The sequence below is a fragment of the Dipodomys ordii genome, unplaced genomic scaffold, assembly GCF_000151885.1.
Source record: "Dipodomys ordii isolate 6190 unplaced genomic scaffold, Dord_2.0 Scaffold40, whole genome shotgun sequence".
Classification (NCBI taxonomy): Eukaryota; Metazoa; Chordata; class Mammalia; order Rodentia; family Heteromyidae; genus Dipodomys; species Dipodomys ordii.
This window is the reverse complement of record NW_012267256.1, coordinates 5,049,221-5,054,934: the sequence shown is the minus strand read 5'-3', so window position 1 is coordinate 5,054,934 and position 5,714 is coordinate 5,049,221.

Genomic DNA, 5,714 nt, shown 5'->3' with positions numbered 1-5,714 from the left:
AGGGCTGTCCAGGGGTTCACAGCCTGAGCTCTGGGAGCCCCTGAGGGCTGTCCAGGGGTTCACAGCCTGAGCTCTGGGAGCCCGGATGGCTGTCCAGGGGTTCACCGGCACAGCTGGCACAAGGCGGCTTCCCTCTGGAGAAGGAGTGAAATGGTTTTCTTGTGGTTTTCTGCAATCATTTTCCTTCACCTGTGTGTGTGTGTGGCGTGCGTGCTTTTTCACTGAAGGCTGACACTCTACCACTTGATGCCACAGCTCTGCTTTCGGCTTTGTCGTGGTTGCTTGGAGATAGGAGTCTCTTGGATTGACCTGCCTGGTTTGGCTTGGAACTCTGGTCCTCAGATCTCAACTTTGTGAGTAGCTAGGAGTACAGGTGTGAGCAGTGTAAACTGTCAAGTACAGCAAGTGCCACGCAAAGAAGGCATTAGGGCGAATGAGCCAAAGTCCAGGTCCTCATGGCTGGTGGGAAGGAGTGCCTGGCACAGCTGATTGTAGCTCACTGTAATACTGCAACAGAAACCCTACAACGGCTTCCTGGAACCTGGGGGTTCATGCTGGGGCCAGTAGAAAGACCTTCACATGGAGGAGAGGATACGTGGAGCACGGGGTCTTCGGGACAATGAAACTATTTTGTATGTTTCTGTAATGCTTCCAGTGTTAAAACTGCCAGTGTTAGACCCATCGAAGGCATGGCTCAAAAGGTAGGGTACCTGCCTAACAAATATGAGAACCTGGGTTCAAACCCCTATAGCACTAAAAATAAGCCCATAATCTGTACAGTACTTGCTAACCTAATAGGGCTCTTTTAAAAAGCTTGTTTCTAGGAAAAAAATTATATTAAGCAAAGTAAGCCAGAAACATAGGTTGTCCAATTTCCCTCATTTGAGGTCATTAGAATGTGCCTATAAATCTACAAGTACACACAATGATGGTAAAAGACAGAAAACTGCCCTTGGACATGATAAGTAGACATTCACACAGTGAGCTCAAAAGAGGATATCCTTAGGAGAAGTTCTCAAAAGCTATGTGCATATGATCACATAAGTTAAGCTTATATAGAAATGAACTCCAAGAAATGGAAACGAGGTTTCCAGTCCGGAGAGCCAAACTCCTGTTTGCCAAATGCTAGGCTTGGTGCATCCATTGGTTCTTCAATCAGACCCCGGGTTGGGACAAGATTGTCTAGATCGCTGACCCCCTTACTGTGTGGGAATTGAAGCCACTAGTTTCTCCCTGACTCCTACTAAAGATGGGGCTAGCTATAATTGGAGTCATCCCTGGGTAACCTCGGGAGACCTCTAAGGACGAGGAATTTGTGTGCCTCTTCCAAATACCAAATGCAAGGCTCCGCTTACACAGACATTTGCAACACAACCCTGTGTACCTCAGATAGCAGCTCAAAGTGAGATTACTATCAGGCCCCCAATACCGCATGGTTTGCATGCACACGGGTTATCTAAATGTGTAGCTGGAAAATGTGTGCTGGAAAACCAAAAAGATGGAGCTCTGTGTGTACTTGTTCCTATTATGCCCCAACTGTTTGGATACAGTGGAGAGGGAGGAATGACACATTTTGATCCCCGAAAAGGAGAACATCAAGTACGAGGAGCCGTGCCTAATGCCAATTCCTATGCTAGCAGGTTCGGGGTGGTAGGATCTACAGCTGTGAGCGCCTCTGCTTTGACAGGAGATTAAAAACTACAGACAGCTAAGTGCCCAAATAGATGAGGATGTAAGACGTCTAGAAAACCCTTTATTGTGACTGGAGAACCAGCTGGACTCTAGCAGAAGTTGTCCTTAGAACAGGAGGGGACTTGATTAATTTTTTATGGAACAAGGAGGATTGTGCATGGCATTAGGAGAAGCTTGTTGCTTTTTTGCACATCAATCTGGGGCTGTTAGGGAAACTTTGGCCTTGGGTAGAAAGAACGTGAAGGGCCGAGAATGTGATCGGCAGGCCTCAGAGTAGCAGGACCCTGCCTTATTCGTTGCCTAACGCATGATAGCCAGGATCAGGCCATCAAGTTGATGGTTCTACATACTCAGACCCAGTACCAGCCCCTTTGCCAGGCAAATGAGATGGAAACATGTCAGTGATTCTAACAGGAGCAGGAGATGTGGTGACCCCCCCCAAAAAAAAGAATGTAAAATATGAAATCAGAAACAGAACAAGAAATATTAAGAATAGGGCAACACATTAAAGGCACAGCATTCCTGTAGAGAAAACCCTCAGGTCGGTCATTAAAGGAAGAATTCCAAAGAGCAGGTTACTGGAATTCAGTAAACAGCAGTAAAACAGTTATCACCCACCAGTAGGCCAGGGGTGAGGCCAAACCACGGAATGCACAGTGACCTGAACAACTGGCAACAAGAACATCTGCCCTTTTGCAGATTCTGAGAAATGGGTCAGAGGGAAACCAAGCAAAGCCACCAAATTCCTGCAAACTGCATAATTTTCGCTTCTGTACCCCATGTGCCAAATTCCTGCTAACTGCATAACTCTTGCTTCTGTACACCCAGCTTGCTTGCTCTGGCTTATTGCAAAAGCACCACCTGTGTATGTGTGTGTTTGCCTTCCAATACCCAGCAGATTCACAACTTGTCACTGTATTCCAGAGCAATAAAGGCTCTTAGCCTAATTGACTGAGTGTCGACGTGTCTCTCTGGAAAATAGGGGTACAGCAAGCATCACCATTGCAGCGTGGTGCATCATACCCTGAGCCTCACACCTTCTGCCACTGAGCTGCCCCATCCTCCTGCTACACCAACCGGTCTCCAACCAGGAAGTCCACTGAGCTTCTGTGCACCAGAGCTTGTCAATGAGGTGGACCTGATTGATTATTGTCCACATGACTGAGCTGATCTCCTACCCAGCATTCTTGCTGGATGTCCTGAGATTGGGTTAATAATCAAGTGCTTAGATTTTCCCATCCTACAACACTCTCATTCTCTAGTGGCTTTGAAATTCCTTGCCAGAAATCTGCTACAAAAAAATCAAATAAGTTCTTTATAACACAATAATCCAGTTTTTAAAAAAAAATGCAATCCAAATGACGACTGGTGAAAATACAGATGACTGGATCTTCTAATATCTGGTATCTGGGTTAGCATGGGCGTGCAGGTCCCAGGCAGGAAGCTGGGGAGGGACGTGAATAACAAACACAAGATCATGTCCCGGGAACTTTCCAGTGGTGGTGACTCCTAAAGAAATCTGTAATTTTCCCTCCCTCTGGTGACACTTCCCCTCTCTCACTGTTGTGAAGTGCAACCATGAACTTCAAAATAATATGAAGATCATTCTCGGTTCTCAGTACCCTCGATACTAGGTGTAATCTGAGGCAGAAGGAATTCCCTTTACCTAGGTCAGCCAAGGTCATGGTAAGATCATGACTCACTGGCTCCAAGTTCAACCTACAGATGGGCCCAGCCAGAAATGCTGCAGAGACCTGGGGTGCCTTGAGGGGTCAATAAAGAACCCAGCTCCACAGCTCTCCCCTGGAGGCAGAATCTTGAGCAGTAGGATGTAATTAGAACTGCACAAGGGTTGGTAGATAGAGCCCAGTAAGGGTTTCTAACCAGGCTGCAAGAGTAAATGATCTTTTAATGCTGTCCATTTCCCTGGGGAAATGGTCTTTACTCGAGGGTAAATCAAGTACTCTAGTGTTTGGGTGAGTAGATTTTAAGTAGATTTCTGCTAGAAATGATAAGATTTCTTTTGGTTTTTCCTCTTCCTGAGATAAGCAAGGTAAACGTGGCTTAAGCCTATAATCTAGCTACTCTGGAGGCTGAACTCTAAGTATCAAGATTAGAAGCCAGCCCAAACAGACAAATCTGAAACTCTTTTTTTTTTGTCAGTCCTGGGGCTTGAACTCACAGCCTGGGCACTGTCCCTGTGCTCTTTTACTCAAGGCTAGCACTCTGCCGCTTTAAGCCACAGCACCATTTCCAGTTTTTGAGTGATTAATTGGAGATAAGAGCCTCACAGACTTTTCTGCCCAGGCTGGCTTCAAACCATACCTCTGCAGATCTCAACCTCCTTAGTAGCTAGGATTATAGGTGTGAGCCACTGTACCAGCTCTGAGAGACTCCTATCATCAGTTAACCAGCAAAAGGCTCCAGTGGTAAAGCACCAATCCTGAACAGAAAAAGCTAAGCAAGAGCCTGAGGTGCTGAATTCAAGGCCCAGTATGCGCGCGCACGCGCACACACACACACACACACACACACTTCTTGAGATTAAAAATTTCTAATAGGGGGTTGGAGGCATGGCTCAGGTGTTAAGAGTGTCAACCATTGAAGAAAAGGGTCACATCAAGAGGTTTTTGTTTTGTTTGTTTTCTGGGGTTTTTTCCCCCAGTCCTAGGGCTTGAACTCAGGGCCTGGATGCTGTCGCTGAGCCTCTTGAGGCTCAAAGCTAGCACTCTACTGCTTGAGCCACAGCACCATTTCTGGCTTTTTTTGAGTAGTTTAATAGAGGAAAGAGTCTCACGGGGACTTTTCTGCTCAGGTTGGCTTTGAACCGCAATCCTCAGATTCAACCTCCTGAGTAGCTAGTATGCACCCAGCACATCAAGAGTTTGAATTGAGGGCCGTGAATGTGGCTCAGTGGTAGAGCGCTTGCCTAGCATGCATGAAGCCCTGCGTTCGACTCCACAGTACCACATACACAGAAAAAGCCAGAAGTGGGGCTATGGCTCAAGTAGTAGAGTATTAGCCTTGAGCAAAAGAAACTCAGGGACAGTGCCTAAGCCCTGAGTTCAGTCCCCAAGACTGGCAAAAATAAAATAAATAAAATAAAAAGAGTATGAATTGAAGCTGGCACCAGTGGCTCACTCCTATAATCCTAGCTAGTCAGGGTTGTGGTTCAAAGCCAGCCTAGACAGGAAAGTCTGTGAGACCCTTATCTCCCATTAAATCACAGAAAAAGCTAGAAGTGGTGCTGTGGTTCAAGTGGTAGAGTGCTAGCCTTGAGCAAAAGGAGCTCAGGGACAGCGCCCAGCCCTGGAGTTCCAGACTTAAGACTGGCAAACAAACAAACAAGCAAAAAAGAATTGAGTTGAATTGGAAGTGATTTTTTGTTGTTGTTGTTTTGGTTTGTTTTTTTTTTGTTGTTCTTTGTTTTGGGTCCAGTCGTGGGGCCTGAACTCTGGGCCTGGGCGCTGTCCCTCAGCTCTTCAGCTCAAGGCTAGCGCTCTACCTCTTGAGCCACAGCACCACTTCCGGCTTTTTCTTTTTGCTTATGTGGTGCTGAGGAATGGAACCCAGGGCCTCACGCATGCAAGGCAAGCGCTCTACCACTAAGCCACCTTCCCAGTCCCGGAAGTGATTTTTTTTAATGTACTCTTTACCTGACTTCTGTAACTGTACATCACCTTTAAAATAACAATAAAAAAATTTTAAGAATTTGAATCCTGGTCTTGGACCAAAAAAAGAAAAAAGAAAAATAATCAACCCTTTTGCTGGGCACTGGTGGCTCACACCTGCAATCCTTGCTACTCAGGAGGCTGAGATCTGAGAATCACAACTCAAAGCCAGCCTGGGCAGGAAGATTCATGAGACTCTTTTTTTTTTTTTGGGTCTGGTCATGGGGCCTGAACGCTGGGCCTGGGCGCTGTCCCTCAGCTTTTCAGCTCAAGGCTAGTGCTCTACCACTTGAGCCACAGCGCCACTTCCGGCTTTTTTCTTTTTGCTTATGTGGTGCTGAGGAATCGAAC